This window comes from Lycium ferocissimum, chromosome 1 (genome assembly GCF_029784015.1).
Source record: "Lycium ferocissimum isolate CSIRO_LF1 chromosome 1, AGI_CSIRO_Lferr_CH_V1, whole genome shotgun sequence".
Classification (NCBI taxonomy): Eukaryota; Viridiplantae; Streptophyta; class Magnoliopsida; order Solanales; family Solanaceae; genus Lycium; species Lycium ferocissimum.
Window position 1 is genome coordinate 68,164,475 of NC_081342.1, and position 24,473 is coordinate 68,188,947.

The 24,473-nt window shown below is 34.8% G+C and overlaps 1 pseudogene; it reads right to left on the bottom strand.

The window, feature by feature from the left end:
- Window positions 1-1,553: 1,553 nt before the first annotated feature.
- Window positions 1,554-2,162, bottom strand: LOC132066960 (uncharacterized; annotated as a pseudogene).
- Window positions 2,163-24,473: the final 22,311 nt, after the last annotated feature.

Here is a 24,473-nt window from a genome sequence, read left to right on the forward strand (position 1 = left end):
ATGACTTCACGACCCAATTTTGGTGATTTTTTTTCATCTACTCCTGACTGTGTATTGTATGACAAGAGTCATTTTTTAAAATATAATTTCTAAAAAAGTTTTTATATAAAAATATTAATTTGGTGTATAATCAATGAATTGAAAATATTATCTAAAATTAACAAACGTTTAAAGCGGTATTTCATTGACCATTTGATTACTGATTTTAAAATTCGTAATTGGACAATTCAAATTCAAAATTGTAACATCTTAATCATTGAGCTGTCATAGTCCCAATATGTTTAACGTGACAAATATTAGAACCCAAATGATATTATTGAAGAGCCAAAACAGTATTCAAATTCAAGGGTAGGACATATCATAAAGTGAGTAAAAGTTAAGAGAAGTTTAGAATCGAAATTTCAATTTTGGCAAATATATTACTCTCTTAATCTTAACTTATGTGATATTTTTCGCTTTTCGATAATCATTTTTTTCCATGATATGATTAAAAAAAGGGAAAAGGGTCAAAAATATCCCTCTACTTTAAAAAAAAGATTAAAAATATCCTCCGAACTTATTTTGAGTCAAAAATACCCCTCCCATCATTAAAGTTTTCAAATATACCCATGTCTTAACGAAAATTCCTAACATAACCCGATTTCATTTTTTAACCTCGCTCATTTAAAACCGACCCAACTACATAAAAAACTGATATGTGACCAACTTGTTCCCGAGTACTACATCTAGAGCCATTAGGCACAGGTGTAGGTAACCCATACGAGTTTTTATTTAGTTGGGTCGGGTATAAATAGAGCGAGTTTGAAAATAAAATCGGGTTATGTTGGGAATTTCCGTTAAGACAAGGGTATATTTGAAAACTTTAATGATGAGAGGGCTATTTTTGACCCAAAATAAGTTCGGAGAATAGTTTTAGCCCTTTTTCCAAAATAGAGGAATATTTTTGACCATTTTCCCTAGAAAAAAGGTAGAAGTAAACAAAGAGCTGTAGAAGAGAATAAAGTTTTGGAAAGATACATTTCAAAAGGTTGGTTATAGTTCACATAACTTGATCACGAAAAATGAAAACTGTTACATAAATTGGGACATAAGGAGTAGATGATTTCGTGAACAAAATTTTAGTGATCAAAGTTAATTGACACTTATGTCGGTGAAAAACAATAAGTACTCGATGAAAGGTGTCATTTGGTCATAGATTTTGGCTCACAAAACTTTTAATTTCTTTTTCCAAATTAAATACATGTCCAATACATCTTCAACTTTTAAATATTTCCTTTTTTCAAATATCACATTTTTATGTCCAAACATCTATTAACGGTGCAAAAACTAACCCGAGACACGATTGTTATTATATAAAATAAAAATTAGTATATGTACCCGCGCGATGCACGGTGAATATTAATTATTTGATTTTATACTCAATCTTTTTATATATACAGTAGAACCTCTCTAAATTAATACTCGGTAAATTAATAAACTTTCTAAGATAATATTTTTCTCCGGTCGCGACTTGGGCCAGTGTAAACAATCACAGATTTCGATAAGATAATATATTTTCGGAAGACCCCTATATAAATATATGGTCCCATTAATATTATAAATTAAGAATTCTTTAAAATTACAAAAATATCTAAGACAATTTAGTGAAATATGATTCTAGTGTTTTTTTATTTTTTGTTAAAATTTAAATCTAGTTGAAGCTCATCTTTAACTTTTCTTATTGCATCCAAAAGTTCCGGTGTTGTCTTCTCGAACTGCACCAAAAAATTGTGAAGAGTTCTAGACTCGATAAGTGCTTCCTTACGCGTAACTGGTTCCAAAGGTATTGTATCGTCTTCAACTTCATCATCAACATTGTTTTCTCCGATGTTATCCATAATTTCTTCTAAGCTCTGGACCTCTGAACATGTACCATTTTCACCGGGGTAATCCAACAGGCTATTGACATCCATTTTATTGCGTTAACCGAGATAATTAATCATGACCTCAAGTTCATGAATGTCGTTTTCACAAGTGGGTTCATTTAAATTCCTTGAGGCTTCATCCCCCGAACGAATTTTGCAGTGTCAAAAACAATTTGCTATTATCTCTTGCTGAACATTTGTCGTCCAAGCCGCGATCGCAAGATTGATAGCATCCAAAACACTAATCTTTCCTGCCATAAAATAATAGCTTGAAATTACGATAACAATTAAGCACCGCCGTCACCAATTCCTACTCCTCCGTCCAAGTTTCAAACACTACAAAAAAGAAATTAATGCCTTCTACAATCCAAAATATTATAAGATGTTCTAAAATCCACAAAGCAACTAAGAAAAGTAAATGCTTATAATAAAGCTTCTTTTTTTATTTTTTGCTAATATGATAGGAAAAATAATTAAGCAATATGACCTACATTGACATAAAAGATATACAAAGAAGAAAATTTACGATATAAATTCTCCGGAGATATGGATGAAAAGTTAAGAACATGAAAATAACCTATGCAACAAAATGAGAGAGATATAATGTAAATTAGATCATAAAAAATTACATCACAAGATAAAGCCACATAAAATCATTCATTCGAAAATAAAACTAAACAAAAAATTGCAATCAACTCAGACAAAAAAAAGTGTTATCTTTATCCTTCCCATATTTGTGGCACTATAAAACACAATGAAATTCAAAAAAATAATTTGAAATAAATGGAGACTCTTTTAACTAATATACATATATAATGGCAGATCCTTTTATTAGAAAGGGAAGGCGAAGAAAAGTCTTTTTTTAAAGAAGTGGCGGTGGCAAGAAGAGTAACTTTAAGCGGAAAACCTAATTTAACTTATGTGTTATTTGAAGAGTATATATAGGAGGTTAAGTATGGAACCACCAACTCCCATTTTAAATTTGAAAAGTAAATCACAATGGCATCTTTTTTTCATACATCTAATAACCTAATTATTAAATGTAAAATTTACAGAGGAAATCATATGGATTGTCTATTTTCCTTCAATACCTCAAAACTAAATCTTTTTTTCCAAACATATTTTTTTTCCTGACCTTATATATGATATAGTTTTTATATCTATATAAAATATTAAAGTAATTCATAACTATATCTTTTTTCCTTACATCTAATAACCTAATTGTTTGTTGTGGCATTTAGTGAGATAATCATATGGGTCACCGGTTTTCCTTTAATAGCCCAAAACTAAATATTTTTTCCGAATATTACTCTTTTTCTTACCTTATATATAATATACATATTCTTTTGTTAAAAAACTGTCAAATTTTCAATGATTTTTATTTTTGTATTATATGCAATAGGCAAATAAATATTTCCTCTGTTGCATTATCTCTATCCTCCTCTTTCTATATTATTTCCCCAATTATGATATTTTATTTAATATTTCATTCAGTGTTTAGTTCAAACGAAAAGAAACAATTCATTTTTCTTTGTATGTTGAATTTAGACAACCCATTACCATATTTTTGGAAGCCTTGAACAGTCAAGTCTCATTTTAAATTTGAAAAGTAAATCATACTACATCCTTTTTTCCCTACATCTAATAACATTATTAGTAAATGTAGCATTTAGTGAGAAAATCATATGAATTGTCAATTTTCCTTTAATAGCCCAAACTTGATTCTTGTTTTCCGAGGATAATTCTTTTTCTTACTTATATATTCTATAATTATTTTATTGAAGATCTTATTTTACTGCTTGAATTTTTTTAAATTTTCGAAGTCTTTAACTTTTTAATATCTGAAGTAAATTCATTTATTTTATATTTTAAATTATCCCAAAATATAAACAATCATAACTTATCTATGTCTATGTCTTTTCTAAATTTTTATTTTTCTTTCTATAACTTTTTAATTAATTGTAATAGTCTAGGTATAACTTTATTAAAAGTCTTATAATTTTCCTGGGTTATTTAATAGCTTACCCTTGGTTTAACCTTAATACAATTACCTTCCTTATATTATTATTATTATTATTATTATTATTATTATTATTATTATTATTATATTCTTTATGGTTGCCTTCGTCACCATTTTCTTCCAATTCTGTTTGTAACAGCGTCTAGAAACTAAAGAAATCTATTAAAAAGGATTTACTGATTTATTTATATATTTAGGCTATCCTTTTTTTCCAATGATATAAAGAACGGTCTTTGGTAGAAAAGTTGTAGGTTAAGGAAAAAGGAAGTAAATTTATAAGGAATAATATTATATGAATATTTTAAAAATTATATGATATTATTCCTTATATGGTAATATAAGAATAATATACTTATAACATAGATTGCAAATATTCTAATGTCCATATAAGGAATAATATTATATGAATATTTTTTGAATTATATGACATTATACCTTAAATGGTAATATTTGAACTTCAATTAATAATTTCTTTTTAAAATTGATATAAATAGAAATTGTTGCCAAGTGGCTTGTTCATATTACGCCACTTGACTTAATATTAAGCTAGACTATCTTCCTTTTATATATATAAAATATAGATATAGATATAGAGTTGTTGTTGTTATTATTATTATTATTATTATTATTATTATTATTATTATTATTATTATTATTATTATTATTATTATATCCTAGTATTCCTTATATGATAACATGAATTGAAAATGTTCTAATTTCCTTATAAGGAAAATTATTGTCCGCATATTCTTTGTCATATAATATTATTTCTTATATGGTAATTGTTGAATTGCAAATATTCTAAAGTTCATATAAGGAATAATATTATATGAATATTTTTTTAAATTATATTGCAGGATTCTTTCATATGGTAATATCTTAATTGCAGTTATTTTTTTTAAAAAAAAAATTGATACAAAGAGAATTTGTTGCCAAGTGGCTTGTTCATATTACGCCACTTCCCTTAATATTAAGCTAGACTACCCTTCTTTTATTATAATATAGATATTTAAAAGTTGTGTATTAAAGAAACACAAATATATGACAACACTCTTCCGTTTGATATTTCCATCGGTGAAGTTTGGTGACTACTAACAATAGGTATAGGTGGAAAATATTCAAAGAGGGAAAATTAATACATACTACAGTAAAATAGTAGTCGTTGTTGTGACAGTGCTTTAGTGAAAACTGAAGACATACTTTTTTATGGGAAAAGGAAATTGTGGGTGTGGAGGCATGAATTGTCACTCAAAAGTAAATCTTGAATCTTCGGAATACAGACTACAGTAAAATAGTGGTCATTTTTGTGAGTGGTGCTTGGTGGCGAAGACATACTTTTTTATGGGAAAAAGAAATTGTGGGTGTGGAGGCATAAATTGTCACTCAAAAGTAAATCTTGAATCTTTGGAATACAAACTACAGTAAAATAGTAGTCGTTATTGTGACAGTGCTTCAATGAAAATTGAAGACATACTTTTTTATGGGAAAAGGAAATTGTGGGTGTGGAGGCTTGAATTGTCACTCAAAAGTAAATCTTGAATCTTCGGAATACAAACTACAGTAAAATAGTAGTCGTTGTTGTGACAGTGCTTCAATGAAAACTGAAGACATACTTTTTTATGGGAAAAGGAAATTGTGGGTGTGGATTGTGGAGGCATGAATTGTCACTCAAAAGTAAATCTTGAATCTTCGGAATACAGACTACAGAGTATAAAGATGATGGGTGAGTGGCAGTCTGGCAGATATAAGATTTGAAAACTATTTAAATGAGAAATCTGAAAAATTGAGAAAAATAAAGATTTCAAGACCGAATTCTCGATCAAAAAATTACGTTCATTTTTTTACTTTTGAAATTTAAACTGTGCCACATAATTTTTAAAATTTTGTCTTCTTCAAATCAAGATTAATGATAATTTAAAAATTAGTACGAACTTTTTATATCAACGTAAGTCTACCCACTATATCTTGTCATAACACTTGCATGAATTAGGTCTAAATTACAGCGATATAAATCTAGTATCTGAACACCCATCACCTCAATCAAGTATTTACTGATGTTATAGTCTGTATTTTATTCTTGAAGATTGAAAATTTACTTTGATTCAAAAATCATTCCTCAACACCCGCAATTTCCTTTTTTCTCATAAAAAAAGTTTATAAAAGTAACAGTCACAGACTTTTGATTTGTGCTTTAATACACAACTTTTAAATATTTTAAATAAGAAAAAGGGCGACATTTAAAGTCTTAAAGGAATCGGACTTCAAGAACATATAAAATCACTCGATTTGAAAAGTTAAGCTTGAGATTACAAAATACTCTCTCCGTTCACTTTTACTTGTCCGCTTTTAACTTTGTACACCCCTTAAGAATTAATAAATGAAGTATGTATTTTACTATAACTAGTATACGTACCCGCGCGATGTGCGGATATTTATAAAAAAAAAAAAAAAAAAAAAAAAAGTGGAGAGAAGAATATATTGTCCTAGTTCTTTCTAATTTTGTTCATATGTAAATCTGAGCATATATATTTTTTGATACAAATAACTCGAACATATATAGAACTTGATTCAAAACGAATAAAAATACATTATAATTAAGAGAATATATGAGAATATATGTTTAATAATCTCTCCAATTAAATTATGAAAAACATATGTGTTTATTTTTTACTTGTAAATTTTTAATTTTTTTGCTTATTCTTTTCTTCCCTTCAACATTTTTGGGTTTTCTATAAAAGGGAATAACATTTCTATCTTTATTGATGTAGATATATAGAGCTTAAACTTAATAAGTTTTGTGTTCACTTATAATAATAATAATTGGTGAAGTGATTGTTATAAAATGTATTGTTATTTTGATTTAATAATTATTATTTTTAATATTCTGTATAATTATATTTTTACTCTGATTTTTTTTATTGTTTCATCATTTTATTCCTTATGTAGTATTGTTGAGTTAACGTGTGAGTTTTTATTAGCTTATCATATTTTTCGGTCTGAAAAAAGCAAAAAATGAAAAATAGAAATACGTAATTTGACTTTTGAAAGTGCATCATAACTATAGCTAACTTTACATAGATTACATAAATATGGACAGATTATTGTTAGCTTTTCATGGAACCGTATTATTCCCCTTTTAATATTAATATTTATGAAAATTTATATCTAACATTTTGTATAATCACCGTTGAAATAGTTACAAATTCATAGTAAGGCTATCAAAGCCAATTATCTAAAATAGAGCACTAACAAAAGATCAGAAAACCTCATATCGCAACTTCTCACCTAGAACCTAAGTCTTTGCATTTGGGCAAAATAACAAACACAAACTATCTCATTTGCTATACATTCCCAATGTCTACTCTTATTTTCAAAATCCTAAACTTTTTCTCAATCCAAACACAAATGATGGACATTACAACTACTGCTCCCAATTTGCAGCTCCTACATTCTGTTTGTGAAGCCATACCAACAGTTTAGCCATACCCTCTTTGTAAATTCACATTGAACAAATAAGTATTCCATGTATTCATCCTGCATCTGGCAAAGTGAACAACAAAAATCAACATAATAACCCCATTTATTTAATCTGCAACGGTTAACAACTTTTCAAGTGTAACCACATAATTTACTTGCTTTTCAATAAATTTTTTCTATGCTTAAAATTATTTATGTTTAAAATATTATGTATGTAACACAAACCAAACTTAAGTTCTTTTTAAGTGTAACTGCATAATCTTTTCTCTAACATAAGTGATTAGAGAAAATAACATTAATTTGGTACAGGTTAAAATTTTAGCTCGCTCGGAACAAATGAATGCACTTGAAATATGTGTAGCTAAACACACGTCAAATCTATCATTCAAATGGTACTAAGATAAATGTATACATTTTTATACGAAACAATCTTTGCCCCAAAGGCGTGGATATCGGTCACATAAATCCAATAGCATAAGATCGTGATGGAAGATACATAAATGGAAAAGTCGCATATTCAACCTGCTCCTGTACTTTCAGCCTGCTCCCGCACTTACATGCCTCTTAATAGTAAAAGTGATAAAGGATAGAAGCATAAATATCTCTCTACATAATATCAAACATGTCATAAAAATTTTAAAAATGAATGAGACAAACATGTAGTTATAGTGGAGGCAATAAGTCGTAAGTGAAATCATGTTAGATTTGTCTGATAAAAACCTCTAAATTCGTTGTTGATTCTCCATAACATCCTCGTTCAATGACTGCATAAAGTTCATTAGATAACAAAAATACAAATTAAGGATTTATGTTAGAAACAACACTAAAGAAATTTAATATAGATTTTACACATCGCCATCTTCGATTATGACCATTACGCAGTAGACAACCTCACGATATTGTAGAAAATCACATAATCAAGATATAATACAGATTCTTAAAAACTAAAGATGGTACAATACAATTTAAACCATGCTATCTAAACATTTACAAACATTAACGTGACAGAACTACTGACCAAACTAAGTAAACAAAGTAAAGCAATCATCCACGACACTTTCAAAAAGAGAAAAAAATAAAGATCTACAGTAGCTCATCAACTGGTCATGCGGATTATCCGGGAGTTCAGGATACTTAAGATAAACTTTTGGACATAAACGTCACGCTCAAAAGCTAGCCAATAATCACATAATTAGTCATTTGGATATAAACGTCACTTGAGTTGAGATGTTTCTAATCAGGTAGAACATTTTCATAAAACCACTAACCAAGTCTTATCCTTTAATCAGAACAATCAATTATTTATTAGTTGGAGAAAGTTACTAACAGGGTAAGCACAACGGTGTGCTGTTTTTTCTTTCCCGCGTTGCTATGACCACAAGTAATCTGGCCATTAGAGCATTCTGCAATGGAGAAGCAAATCAAGAAGTTTTCACCAATATTGAGAATGCAATGATGCAAAGCTATCCACAACGAAAACCATAACAACTTTGGGCATTTTGTGATGTATCGACGGTCGTTGAAATGATTTTTCTTTGTGCATACTTTGGTATCTTCTAATATATCTAAAGTATAATTATGGTAAGAGTTTGACTAGATATACGTCATGACATATGCTCCTTGTTCGAGATGTATCCACCACCTCTTCCACAATGTCAACAACCTGCAGATAATGAATATCATACTTGAGTTATTTTTCCTTTGAAAAGACCCTTGTGTTTGTTTTATGGTTGTCCAGAAATGGATCATAGTGTAAATATGCCAGAGGATACCTATTCATTTATTCTTTTTCAGAAATAAATTTTTTGAGAGGGCATAGTGGGAATTAAAAAGAAGAGAAAAGACACCATTTCCCCCTCGAACTTGGCACGAAAACTTACTTTAGCAGCTAAACTTAAGTTGTATTTATATATCCCCCTTAACAACTTTCATTTCAATTAAATACAACCCCAAATGCTGACGTGGCAAAAAAAATTTAAAAAGAAAAATTAAGAGAGTAAAACACACAAAAAGGTGGGCCCGCTGATATATATATATATATATATATACAATTAAAAAATAATATACAATTAAAAAATAAAATAAAAATAAAACCATCTTCTTCACAACTCCCCCTCCCACCCCACAGCCCCGCCCACTGTCTTCTTCACAACCCTCCTCCTCCTCCATTGACATCCATTTGAAGAAATTGCCATTTGAAGGACAAACTGTGTTGTGCAATTTCTTCATTTTTTGTCTTATTGCTGCTGCCCCCCCCCCCTCCCCCCACCCCCAACCCCAAACTCGCTTCTCTTCCCCCACCCATTTGAAGAAATTGCCATTGACACTCATTTGAAGAAATTGCCATTTGAAGGACAAACTGTGCTATACAATTTCTTCATTTTTGTGCTATTCTTTGTTCTTGCCCCCCCCCCCCCCCCAAGCTCCTCTTGCCCCACCCATTTGAAGAAATTGCCATTTGAAGGACAAACTGTGCAATTTCTTCCTTTCCGGGCTATGTTCAATCACGGACTGGAATTTAACAACAATGGAAATTGTTGTTTGTTAAATTTCATGAAAATTGTCCAATCCGCTCCTCTTGCCATTTGTTAAATTTCATGGAAATTCATGAGGAATGGAATTTAACAACAATGTAGAAATTGCACGAACTGCCCATGATTTCACGAACTGAGCTATGTGGCGGCGGGGGGTGGTGGCGGCAGCAGCGTTGATGTGGTGGCGGCGGCGGGGGGTTGAGGAGAAAGAAGAAGAAAGAGAAAAGGGGGAAAGAAGAAGAAAGAGAAAAAATAATAAAAGAAAAACAAAAAATGAAGGGTTAGTAATTTTTGACATGGCAACGGCGTGGCAACGATGTGGCAATGACGTGACGCGAATGTAATACACCTCACATTGTGAGAGTGGTATTATTTTTTCAGGGTGGTAAATAATTGAAATGAAAGTTGTTAAGGGGGGTATATAAATACAACTTAAGTTTAGCTGCTAAAGTAAGTTTTCGTGTCAAGTTCGGGGGGAAATGATGTTTTTTCTCTAAAAAGAATATAAATATGCATCATAAAATAACGAAAAAAAAAGTAGATGCATCATATTTCAAATTTCAAACATATCCTTTGCTCACCAGACTCGTTGGACAATTGTTAGGATTTTCTTCCCTTTGAAGACCCCTGTGACCTGTCCTTGTCAAAATAAAGAAGCAAGGGCTTTCAACCTTAACAGGAAAAAGAAAAAAAAAACTTAACAAGGTAAGACTCAAGAGTTATACATAGTTCAAGGTGAAATAGCTAAAAGTAGTAGCATAAATAAGTTTAATTAAGAAGCAAATCTGCCGAGCTTCTTTGATATCAACAGAGGGATTGTGAGCAATAGAATCAATTAAATTGAAATAAGGTATGTGCTGCTCACGATCATATGGTACGTGCCGCAATTGTACAAAATGAGCCTTCATCCTCCAATGCATTATAAAAGATGTAAAGGGGCTTATCACAATTGTTTATTGACAAAAGTTGAAATATAAAACATGCAAAATGCCATATGAAACAGATTATTTTGTGGTCTTCTGAGTCGTTCCTATTACTACACTTTATACTCAAACATCCATTCAATCAAAGTGAAACCTTGATAAAGAGCGAGAATAACATGAGAAAGTATGCTTATTATGAAATATAATAGGGTAACTGTATCAGCTGAAAAATTAAATTAAAGAGAATAAGATCAACAACTTGCCACACATCTACTCTAAATTCATTGTGGTAATCATGCAACAAATAAGAATATTAAATATCTACCATAACACATGAACATAATCTTATTTTTCTCCTAAATTGTGATTAAAGCGTAATTGATATAAAGAAAGACATGGATACTCTTTCTTTTCCAGCTTATTTTTGGTCTAAATACCAAGTTTAATGTACTTGAATTCAGGGGGTACTCAAGCCATTCGTTATTCGAGCCTTTGAATTTAGTGTCATCTGGTTCGTTAGAAAATGACACTATAACAATTGGGTTCTCCAAAGTAATCTCCATGGTAAAATCTGAGTCTTTTTTCGGTCACTAACAATGTTGGTGTACTAATATCATAGTAATATTATCCTTAATAGTTTAGTTCAACTCGCCTCACTTTTCTCTTCTTATCTTTAGATAAAATAAAAAACTGTCTTGATGTAAACTAAATATTTCCCAGCATAAAATTATCAATAAAAGAAGAAGCTATAGGACATTTTTATATATATATATATATATATATATATATATATATATATATATATATATATATATATATGAAGATACTTTTCCGGACACTTACCATCATGCTGTGTGAACGTCAATTTTATTTGCAAGTTACAAAGAACAAAATTCAAATTATCCAACATTGCCTGAGTCTGCTTAATACTTGTTAACAACTTACTGTAACATTGAAATGGACCATAACCATGCTAAGAAGAGCTCATAAGTAGAGTGAAGACTCCATACCTCTGCCATTTCATTTCCTGTTTACCCACAACCAACATAAACAATAGTGGTTGAGTTAGAGTACTGTATTAATTATTAAGATGAAACAAATAACTTCATTTAGCTTCCTAATCGAATGTGAATAAATATTAGACACACCTTGGAAAGAGCTTGACTAATCAGTGTTTACCGCAGCCAAATGCGCCATAGCACAAGTACCACCAAGCATTGTGGGGAACAGGGCATTGAGAACGGGTTGACATGAAATAGAACAATTAACATCATATTAAATTATTAATATAAAAATCAGTAAAAGAGCACATGAATAATAGAAGGGACAAATACAATAAAATTAACGTTGTAGAACTAAAGGTATCGACGTTATGTGAAATACCAAATATTTGGCGATTGTAATGCCATTAGGCATCAATCCCAGCAACTTTTATCGATCGGATTTGCTTCAAGAAATTAATGCACGTTCTATTTTTCCTGCCACAAGATATGTTGATGTTAACATGCCATGGTTATATTTGTTCTGTTTTTACAGGTGTGAAAAAAAAAGCTGTCAGAAGGAGGATATTGAATTTGAAATTTTAATGTTGATACAATTTGAAAATTGTTTATGATCGCGGATAAAAAAGTTTCATGAATTTAGTAGAAGTGATTTCCATGCTGCGAATTTTAAATTTGAAAACTCCTATAATTACGACAAAATGGGAAAATTGTAACCATCTCCAAAACTGCAAGAATTAAATTGAAGTAGTAAACCTTTATCTTTCAATTATTTTCTTATATTATTTCAATATAAAAAAAGTTAAATTTTTTCTTAAGATAACCACTCTATCAACGTGAGGGGTCACATCCACCATTTTGTGGAAGTGAGCATGCACTACTATGAAGATAAAATATACGGAAAAGGGTCAAATATACCCATCGTTATATTTTGGGTTCAAATATACCCCTACAGTTATACTTTGGGCACAAATATAACCCCTCCACCGTTAAAGTTGACCAAGGTTAATATTTTTAATGAAGAAAATGCCATGTGGCATGCCACCTCATTGTCCAAATCTAATTTTAACCCTCCCTCCTTCCATGTCATCTTTCACCATTTGCATCTCCCCTCCACCATTACTACACCACTATACCCACCACCATTTTTACAAACTCAAAAGGTGGAAGAAATCAAAATGCTTCAAATGACTCCTCCTAATTAACTGCTTTCCCATCAATTGGAAGCCAGAAGAGCCATTAAACTTTGAGGTATATCTACTTCGAGCATTTTGTCACACCCCAATTTCCGATAGGGTGTGATGAGCACCCGACCCTTATCTAGGGCCGAGCGAACCCTCTGACTATCGTAATACTCGTAGCCATAATGGGCCCTTAACCCGATCATAACCGCATAATGAAAATTTTCGAAAACAAACATACTTTATATCCTTTTCAAATCAAATAAAACTTGCAAACGTACAAAATCGTAATATCATGTTTAGCACTACAACGGCTTATGGAGCCACTTACAGACCGACATACTATACATATGACACTGTCTACAAAGTCTCTAACATAATCAGATAACATAACACATATATACATAGACTCGACTGCACTCCGGAGAAGGTGGAGCTCGCCAATCCCGCTGGGACATCTTCTGCTAATATCTTCAGCTCACCTGGGTGTACCTGCGCGGCATGAACGCAGCCCCCGAAGAAAGGGGGTCAGTACGGAATATGTACTGAGTATGTAAAGCAGGAAATCCATTAACAGAATCATAACCGGAATGAAAAACCACAGAAAACAAGTATAGGAAATAGATCATATCATCACATCGAACGGAATCATCATATTATCGTATCGTCAGATTATCATGTCATCAGATTATCATAGCATCAGAATATCGCATCATCAAAATAGACTCATTATATTGTCAGATTTCCACATTATCAAATCATTATATCATCAGATCAAACGGAATATCATATCATATATCCTATGCGGTCCATAATGGGACCGGCGGACGGAACGTGGTCGCCCTCCCGCTCGGGCGCCACAACTCATCATACTTCGGAAGTTTTCATATCTCTCCGCATCTCCGTCACACATCATATCGATAACCACGGTGCCCGCCAAAAGGGGCTCGGCGTACCGGACACATCATAACACCGTAATATCAGAAACTCATCATACTTCGGTAACATATCATATCATATTAGGCGCTCATCATACTTCGGAAGCTCATCATACTTCGAATTGTGCGCACGATAGTAACATGCCCGGGACTCGACGAAGGGAGTAACAAAAATGTGCACGAGCAGAATCGTGGGATCTATATGCCATTCAACACATTCATACAGACTTAACGGAATAGTCAGACAATTTATCTTTCACAATCCAATAACATTAATCATAGCAATTCTCTTGCGGATATTATTCGGAAACGTATCAAATAAAACTTTATCAATCATAGTTATATCTCAAAATCATATGCATACGGATTCTCATTTCATACATTTACACGGACTTAACGGAATAATCAGACAAATTATCATTTATAAGCCGATGGCGTTGACCAGGTCAAATCTCTTCCAGATATTATCCGAGACTTATCAAATAGAACTGTAGGCATCATAATCGTGTATCAGAATCATATATATACGAATCTTTATTTCAAACCTAACAGATAAGTGAGTAATCATATTCGGAAGTCAGATTATTAGCCATATTAAGTTATATTAACAAGTTGTTAGAACCATACAACGGAACGTCTTGCGGGCCCACGGGCAAGTACCAAACCGTCCCGAGCCCGCCTATGAATGTCGGGGATGTTATACATTAGGGAACCTTCCACGAGCGTTTCGGAGCGATCCGAGCTCATATGTGAAAGTTACGGTTGTTCGTAGTTTCTAAACCCTTTTAAGCACAACATTCTTTAGGCGACATTTATTTCCAAGCATACAAAAGACATAAGGACCATAATTTTTATTACCTTAAAATTGTCAACATTAAGAGGCATATAAGAATCACGGACATGCTCGGATCGTAGGAGTAGATTTACCTCGGGGATCATATCATAGCTTACTTTAACTAGGACATGCCAAAGAAAGAAAGGTGAGCTTTACATACCTTGGCCGCCCTCTAATCTAATCCACGCTTACGTCTCGGCTTCTCGCGATCTACAAAAATGTCATTGGACACCCAACATTAGCCATAAGTATTAGAGAACCCAATTTCAAGCCGTCACTCTATCTACCGAAATTTCGGCAGCACTTCCCCTATAATTCCAACCACCCCGAGAATTCAACTCGGCCAAATCACAACAACCAAACCAACAATCACAATAACAATATCGATAGGCAATTCAAGATGTCCGAACCAACATCCAATCTTGCCCGAAGCCTTCCAACTCAACTAGAACAATAACAACACACTTTTCTCTTCCAAATTCACCAACTATATCATCAATTCTATATATCGACAACATTATTTCTCTAAGTTCAAGAACTACATTAAAATCACATTACATTCCAAATCAGCCCACAACAATCTTTTCTTCAATCTAAGTGATCAAACCTTCATTCTTCGTCATAAAATTCATAACGACGACAATCAAAACTCTAGATAACATTGACTCATTTCTCACATACCAAGCAGCCCCTACACGGCCCAACATCAATATATATTATCTCAAGGGTTTCATGCATTTTCTATACATTACAACCACACACAAGCATGCTAAATTCAATCAATTAATCACTCACTCTACACACACATATCACACGGCCACACACCTACACCCCCACACGGCTACACTTCAACCTCCCCACTTCCATGACTTTCATTCATTTTCATGCTTCACAACATACACTAATCACTCATAACATATGAAAAATGAGATTGAATCATACCTTGTTCCTTCACCTCCTCTTCTCGGCTAGGCCTTGATCTTTGCAAAACGAATGGTTTTCTTCTTCCAACAACTACTCCACGTCGACGAGGACCTTTCAATTAGTAGGAAAGCTAGGAGAACAATTTTTTTCTTGATCAAATCCATGGGGCCGGTTGCCACCCCCCCCCCCCCCCCCTCTCTCTTGGCCGTTTTTTTTCTCCTTCTTCATTTCTTCCATGTTTCTTGAAAATTCTAGGGAAATTATGACTTGTATGGTCTTTGCTTATACATATATATAAATATATGGCACATGCCATGCACATGGCCGGCCACCTTTGTCTCCTTTTTTTTTTTTTTTTTTTTCCTTTCCCTCCAAATTTCTTCAAATTTCTAGAATTTTCTTTAAATAATAAAAGATGACTAATATGGTCAACATGTCATCTAATTCCATGTATATATATCAAGCTTCCATGTGGCCATGGCCCATCTCACTCTAATTTCATGATATTTCAAATTTTTCCATAATGCATTTTTAGTCCCAAATTTTTCCTTAATGCTTCCTTCCAACAAAATCATAAGCCACTTGTCGTAAAACAAAGTCGAGAGATAACCTTGTCCATAACTCTTTGCAATTGTCTCGGGTCATTCCGTCGTACAAAATGCGGGATATAACATCCTTCCCCCCTTTGGAACATTCGTCCTCGAATGTTCGACTAGTCCTGCGGGGTCTCATAAGTGCCTCGGGGGAGCTCCCTTTTCATAGCTATCGCCATCCTTCATACTATCTCTTAGGCTATCCAATACCATTCTCTTGTCATACTCTTTCTCTTCATACACCTTCATTTTCTAGTGTCCTGTCATTCGAGGTTTTTGCAAAGCTTCTCACACTGCCTCAAACACCATCCTGACCCTTATACACTTATTGTTAGTTTTCCGATCTCACTACTTACTTCGGTGGGGGGGGGGGCTCGTTGGTAGCCCGATGCCCATACCAAACACATTATCGTATCGTCGTTCTTGTCCCACTCTTGCATTTCTCTTACCCGCTCCCCCCCTTTGTGGGGTATGCTTATACCATTATCCATTCATGTTCGTTTCTTTTCTCTCGCACACGAGAATTCTTATGCTACCTCTCCGTGTCGTTCGAACACACTACTCTTACATAGTCCTTTCTCATTTTCGAACGTACTTTGTTCGTTCACATTTTATCCGTATCATCTGCATTTCTTAGCATTCATTCTGCCTTGTTTCTTATCTTTCTATAACGTAGCCTTTCACAATCCTGCCGCTTATGGTACTCGTGCCCTCAGTTATACACGTCTTAACCTATTACTATACCGTTGTCCTGCTCCCTTTTATTTCCTCTTTCCATTAACTCCTTTTCTTTACCGATTTAATCCGGCTCGTTCTACGCGTCCTCTTAAGGTTTCTGGTCACCCTGCATACTCTAATTCCTCTTAGGTTACTCCAACTTCTTCTTTACTCCTTATGTCTAGATTTCATAAAATTTTTAAAATACTTCCAGGGGGTCACCCATCCTGAAATTTGCCTCACTCCAGTAGGCTTAACTTTGAAACTTTGAGGAAATACGATGCTTTAGCGCCCGTATGATTGCGTCCATGTCACCGCACGACCTTCAGCACATAATATTGAGTAAGTTGGGATCTTTAACATATTCCCGAAATGCCCTCACAACACATCTCACCGGCTGTCTTATCAATACGTTCCTATTCGTCACAATTTTTTTTTTTTTTCATACCCTTATCTTAGTCATGTCACTTTATCCAAACCTGCCGATCCTTTCTAAATCATCTCTTAGCGTCACAAGTCATCTCTTAACATCGCCAATCCATTCCAAATTCCTTATTACCATATCCTCATCGGCCTCCTATTTACTATTATCACCAACTCCTTGTTTAACTTATTCCTAGAAGGCAGCCATACTCGTAGCCCAGTCGACTCCCATCGTTACTATTGACACGACCTTTTTCAAACATGTTTCAAACTTACATCTCACTTTCGCATTATTTCCAGAAAAATTTCGGCAGAGTTTCCTCTGTATTTCTTACTATCCCAAAACTCGCACGTTGTGAAATACCAACAAAGTTGCCTCTCGGTGGCCATCATCATATGTACATATCATGTCATATCATATCGTATCATCGCCACACAGGGCTCTCAATATTCACAAGAGTCCGAAAATATTAAATTTACCTCATATGCTCGATGCGGCTACACGTGTCACACTTTCTTGCTTACCTTCCTTTTCAGTTTCCAACTTTGTCTTTCAATCGTATGCCAATACCTTACTTGACATATATCTTTTGTATCTTTACTTACCTGCGTGCTTTGTAACCTTCCATACCGCTGATCGCTTCCGCCTGTCAACGTCATTCCTCTGCCGAAATCAAGGGTCGATGTCGGGAATTTACTATAACTTGGCTCTACAGCACGATCTAAGATGCCAAAGAAGAGTAACCATCCTAGATGCCCCGTAGCCTCTCGTTTATAAATGTGGCGCGCTTCACACCATAAACGGGACTCTACCGACACGACTTTGCGTACAACCCCCAGGACGAACCTCGCTCCGATACCAATTTGTCACACCCCAATTTCCGATAGGGTGTGATGGGCACCGACCCTTATCTAGGGCCGAGCGAACCCTCCGACTATCGTAATACTCGTAGCCATAACGGGCCCTTAACCCGATCATAACTGCATAATGAAAATTTTCGAAAAACAAACATACTTTATATCCTTTTCAAATCAAATAAAACTTGCAAACGTACAAAATCTGTAATATCATGTTTAGCACTACAACGGCTTATGGAGCCACTTACAGACCGACATACTATACATATGACACTGTCTGCAAAGTCTCTAACATAATCAGATAACATAACACATATATACATAGACTCGCTCGCACTCCGGAGAAGGTGGAGCTCGCCAATCCCGCCTGGGACATCTTCTCGCTAATATCTTGACTCACACAGTGTGCGTACGCGCGGTACGAACGCGGCCCCGAAGAAAGGGGTCAAGACGGAATATGTACCGAGTATGTAAAGCAGAAACCCATTAATTAATCATAACCTAATGAAAAACCACAGAAAACAAGTATAGAAATAGATCATATCATCACATCGAACGGAATCATCATATTATCGTATCGTCGATTATCATGTCATCGATTATCATAGCATCGAATATCGCATCATCAAAAAAGACTTCATTATATTGTCGATTTCCACATTATCAAATCATTATATCATCGATCAAACGGAATATCATATCATATATCCTATGCGGTCCATATCGGGACCGGCGGATTTTAACGTGGTCGCCCCTCCGCTGGGCGCCACAACTCATCATACTTCGGAAGTTTTCATATCTCCCGCATCTCCGTCACACATCATATCGTATAACCATGGTACCCGGGGGGGGGGGGGGGGGGGGGGGGGGGGGGGGGGGGGGGGGGGGGGGGGGGGGTCATAACACCGTAATATCGAAACTCATCATACTTCTAAGAATATATCATATCATATTAGGCGCTCATCATACTTCGGAAGCTCATCATACTTCGAATTGTGCGCACGATAGTAACCGGCCCGGGACTCGGCGAAAGGAGTAACAAAAATGTGCACGAGCAGAATCGTGGGATCTATATGCCATTCAACACATTCATACGTACTTAACGAATAGTCGACAATTTATCTTTCACAATCCAATAGCATTAGTCATAGCAACTCTCTTCATGGATATTATTCGGAAACATATCAAATAAAACTTTATCAATCATAGTTATATCTCAAAATCATATACATACGGATTCTCATTTCATACATTTACACGGACTTAACTAATAATCGACAAATTATCATTTATAAGCCGATGGCGTTGACCTGTGTCAAATCTCTTCCGTATATTATCCGAGACTTATCAAATAGAACTTTAGGCATCATAATCGTGTATCGTAATCATATATATACGAATCTTTATTTCAAACCTAACGATAAGTGAGTAATCATATTCGGAAGTCGATTATTAGCCATATTAAGTTATATTAACAAGTTGTTAGAACCATACAACGGAACGTCTTGCGGGCCCACGGGCAAGTACCAAACCGTCCCGAGCCCGCCTATGAATGTCGGGGATGTTATATGTCACACCCCGACCCTACTAGGGTGTGATGGGCACCCGACCCCATAATCGGAGCCGAGCGAACCCGCTGACTCTTATTGCACATATGAACTACGCCGTTTTTTTTTTTTTTCCACTAGCAATAACATAAATAGCACAATTATGAACATAGACTAATAAGCTTCGCGATCATACTATACAGCGACGGGGACAATCAGAAGTACAATAGCTACTGTACATATCTGTCTACGAGCCTCTAAACATAGTACTCATATACATAGGAAGGCCGAGCATCGCGGTGCCCGAATATATACACAAAAGTAATACCAAGGAACCGGGCTCCGAAACACCGGAGCGCCGCAAAATCGCCGAGAGAACTCTTGTGTGATCAACTCCGGCTTATCTCGACGACCGCGGCATGAAACGCAAGCGCCCACATGAAGGGCGTCGGACAAATAGTGTACCGAGTATGTAAGACATAGAAAATAACATAAACAAGAGCATAGATTATAAGTAACAATATCGAGGGGTCATGGATATATATACTGAGGTAAGAATGTAACCTGTGCATAGGAACGCCCTTTTCAGGCCGGATATCATGCATGCTTATTTTTCCTTTTTGAAAACAAAACATTTCTTTTCATAGGCATAGAAAATAGAATTTATATCATATCATAATGTATCGTAGCATAGCATAGTATATCATAGTATCATAGCATAGCATAGTATATCATAGTATCATAGCATAGCATAGTATATCATAGTACCGAATATATCGGCCTGCCCACATAGTATAATTCCCGCGTCCGGCATCCCGCGTCCGGGATGATATCAAGTCGAAACGGATACATGCACCGTGAGTATAGCCCAGCGCCTATAGCGCTCTGCCCTTTTTTCCCAGTTTTCCCCAAATACATTTTTATACATAGATATATATATATATATCATAGCATGCAGGGGAGCCCAAGAAAGTCGTGTATCCATCGGAGTGACGTAAGGTCGAGAACCTCCGATTATGTTATAGAGTAATTAAGGGCGCTTATCTCACCTTGAAAGGATGATTAATATAAGGCGAGACTATTAGTGGAGAGCAATATCATGAGAAAGTATAACATAGGATCATAGGGCGTCGTTCGTGTACTTAGAATCCTTGAAGGAAAACACTATTCATGAGTAGAGCCGAGGATTCAAGAAATAGTTCAACGTTCTCATCTCGCACTGGAATCATAGACTTGGAACCTTTGATCATAGAATCATCATTTTTTTCATCATAGAGTCATAGTCGTCGTCTTAGTCATTAAGGCTTGCAATATTGTAGAACTTAGTTTTTGGAGAAAAACGAATATTTTGGAAAACATTTGTAAACTTTTTAAGAAGGAAAATCATGTTTTGGAATCGAGGGGTTAGTTAAAACAACTATGATTTAGTAGTTAAAATAATAACCAAAAACTTTTCTTAACTATAGAATGAAAATAAGTCAATGGGGACAATAGGAAAGAATTCGGGAATAGTGGGCCCACCTCGAGTCAAATGAGGCGGCATATCAATTTTACGTATACTACAGTTCATGGCGTCACTTGGGAGGGTCTTAGGGTGATCGAGTCCTATTTGTGTAGGTTTGGATGTCCAAGAGGTTTTTCCAACATTTTATGCAAGTTCTAATTCAATTCTACTGAATGAATAGTAACTATTTTCAATCTTAGATTCCGAGAAAAAGAATGGTCCTCGGGACACGTAGTCGACTTAGTACGCCTAAGACATGCCATAGAAAGAAGGGTGAAGCCTTACATACCTCTTTTCGCTCCTTATGGCACTCCAAATTCAAGCTCAACTTCGCGAAATCTACAAATTGGTCATGTTTACCAAATGTTAGTTCAAGTGTCTAGAAGTAGAATCTCAAAGTGACACTTGTCTACCGGAATTTCGGCAGCACTTCCTCTGTAAATACATCATTCCCCAAAATCATCTTAGCCAATTCTCATCAACAACAATCCGGGAATTCAACCCGGCCAAACTATCAATCATAATATCGCAACCATATTGACAATTTCCAATTTCAATCCAAGATACATTCTAACAACTTAATCAAGATACTACTTCCATCAAAACCTTCCAACTCCAATGAAAACAATAACAAACTAATAATTCATATACCAACAATATCATACAAGTCTCATAACCTTCCATACATGCAAAACATTATTTTCAATTCAAATGCTTCAATCACAAGTCTCCAACTTCTACAACTTCACAAGATGATTATGCATTCATAGGTAATATAAAATCCTCAACACAACAACAACCCAACACACAAAATAAAATTGATTCATCTTCCTTCACCTTACAACTCACACACACGGCTACTTACATGACACGCCTCACGGCTTCAACATACATACACAACTACAATCTCTCCAAACTCATTCAACTTTCATTTTCCACATAACATCCACAACAATAACAACCAAACACCAAGTAACACAATTAGAACATGATTTTCACACACACATGTAGGACACCTCACGGCCACACCTCTATCCTCATGCCTTTCATGAATTTTATCCATTTTCATGCACTACAACATCCACAAATATCCATAACATACAAAGAAGGATGAATTCTTACCTTGTTCTTCAATTCTTCACTTGGCTAGAACTTGGCAACTTGTATGATTGTGAGTTCTTCTTGCTTTAACAACAACTCCACCTTGTTAAGGACCTTCTACTTAGTAGGGAGTGATTTTTGGGAGGAATTTTTCTCAACTTTTCTTGGAATTTTTCTTTGGCCGAATGGCCTTGCAACTTTTCTCCTTCTTTCTCTTGTTCTTCTTTTCTTGAATTTTCTAGAAAGTTTTATGGAAATAAAGATGACTTTCTACATAATTATACACAAGTCTTCCACCAAATTTCCCATATTTGTAAATTGGTCCTTCTTCATAAAATTATAACTACATGGTCCCTTTCTTTCCTTTCTTGAAATTTCTAGAAAATTATGAGTCAAGGATGACTTAGTCATCTTTTATTAGAGTAAAACAAACCCCTTCATGGGCCTAGCCCATGCCATGGCCGGTTGGGCCTCTCTTTTGCTTCCAAAAACAATTAATCCAAGCCCAATTGTATTTCATAGTAAGTGATATTTCATAGAATCGTTTCCAAAAATTCCGACTTTACCCCTAGACTCTCTTAATAATTCCGCTTCTAAATTCTTCATAAACCATTCATATACTTAACAAAATAAAAATAGGGCCTTGCTCGTCGTCCTCCCGCAATTGTCTTGAATCATCCGAACGCACAAAATGCGGGATATAACATCATACATTAGGGAACCTCCCACGAGCGTTTCGGAGCGATCCGAGCTCATATGTGAAAGTTACGGTTGTTCGTAGTTTCTAAACCCTTTTAAGCACAACATTCTTTAGGCGACATTTATTTCCAAGCATACAAAAGACATAAGGACCATAATTTTTATTACCTTAAAATTGTCAACATTAAGAGGCATATAAGAATCACGGACATGCTCGGATCGTAGGAGTAGATTTACCTCGGGGATCATATCATAGCTTACTTTAACTAGGACATGCCAAAGAAAGAAAGGTGAGCTTTACATACCTTGGCCGCCCTCTAAGCTAATCCACGCTTACGTCTCAGCTTCTCGCGATCTACAAAAATGTCATTGGACACCCAACATTAGCCATAAGCATTAGAGAACCCAATTTTGTCACTACTCTATCTACCGAAATTTGAAGACTTCCCCTATAATTCCAACCACCCCGAGAATTCAACCCGGCAAATCACAACAACCAAACCAACAATCACAATAACAATATCGATAGGCAATTCAAGATGTCCGAACCAACATCCAATCTTGCGAAGCCTTCCAACTCAACTAGAACAATAACAACACACTTTTCTCTTCCAAATTCACCAACTATATCATCAATTCTATATATCGACAACATTATTTCTCTAAGTTCAAGAACTACATTAAAATCACATTACATTCCAAATCAGCCCACAACAATCTTTTCTTCAATCTAAGTGATCAAACCTTCATTCTTCGTCATAAAATTCATAACGACGACAATCAAAACTCTAGATAACATTGACTCATTTCTTACATACCAAGCAGCCCCTACACGGCCCAACATCAACATATATTATCTCATGAGTTTCATGCATTTTCTATACATTACAACCACACACAAGTATGCTAAATTCAATCAATTAATCACTCACTCTACACACACATATCACACGGCCACACACCTACACCCCCACACGGCTACACTTCAACCTCCCCACATCCATGACTTTCATTCATTTTCATGCTTCACAACATACACTAATCACTCATAACATATGAAAAATGAGATTGAATCATACCTTGTTCCTTCACCTCCTCTTCTCGGCTAGGCCTTGATCTTTGCAAAACGAATGGTTTTCTTCTTCCAACAACTAATCCACGTCGACGAGGACCTTTCAATTAGTAGGAAATCTAGGAGAACAATTTTTTTCTTGATCAAATCCATGGGGCTGGTTCGGCCAGCCCCCCTCCCCCCCTTCTCTCTTGGCCGTTTTTTTTTTCTCCTTCTTCATTT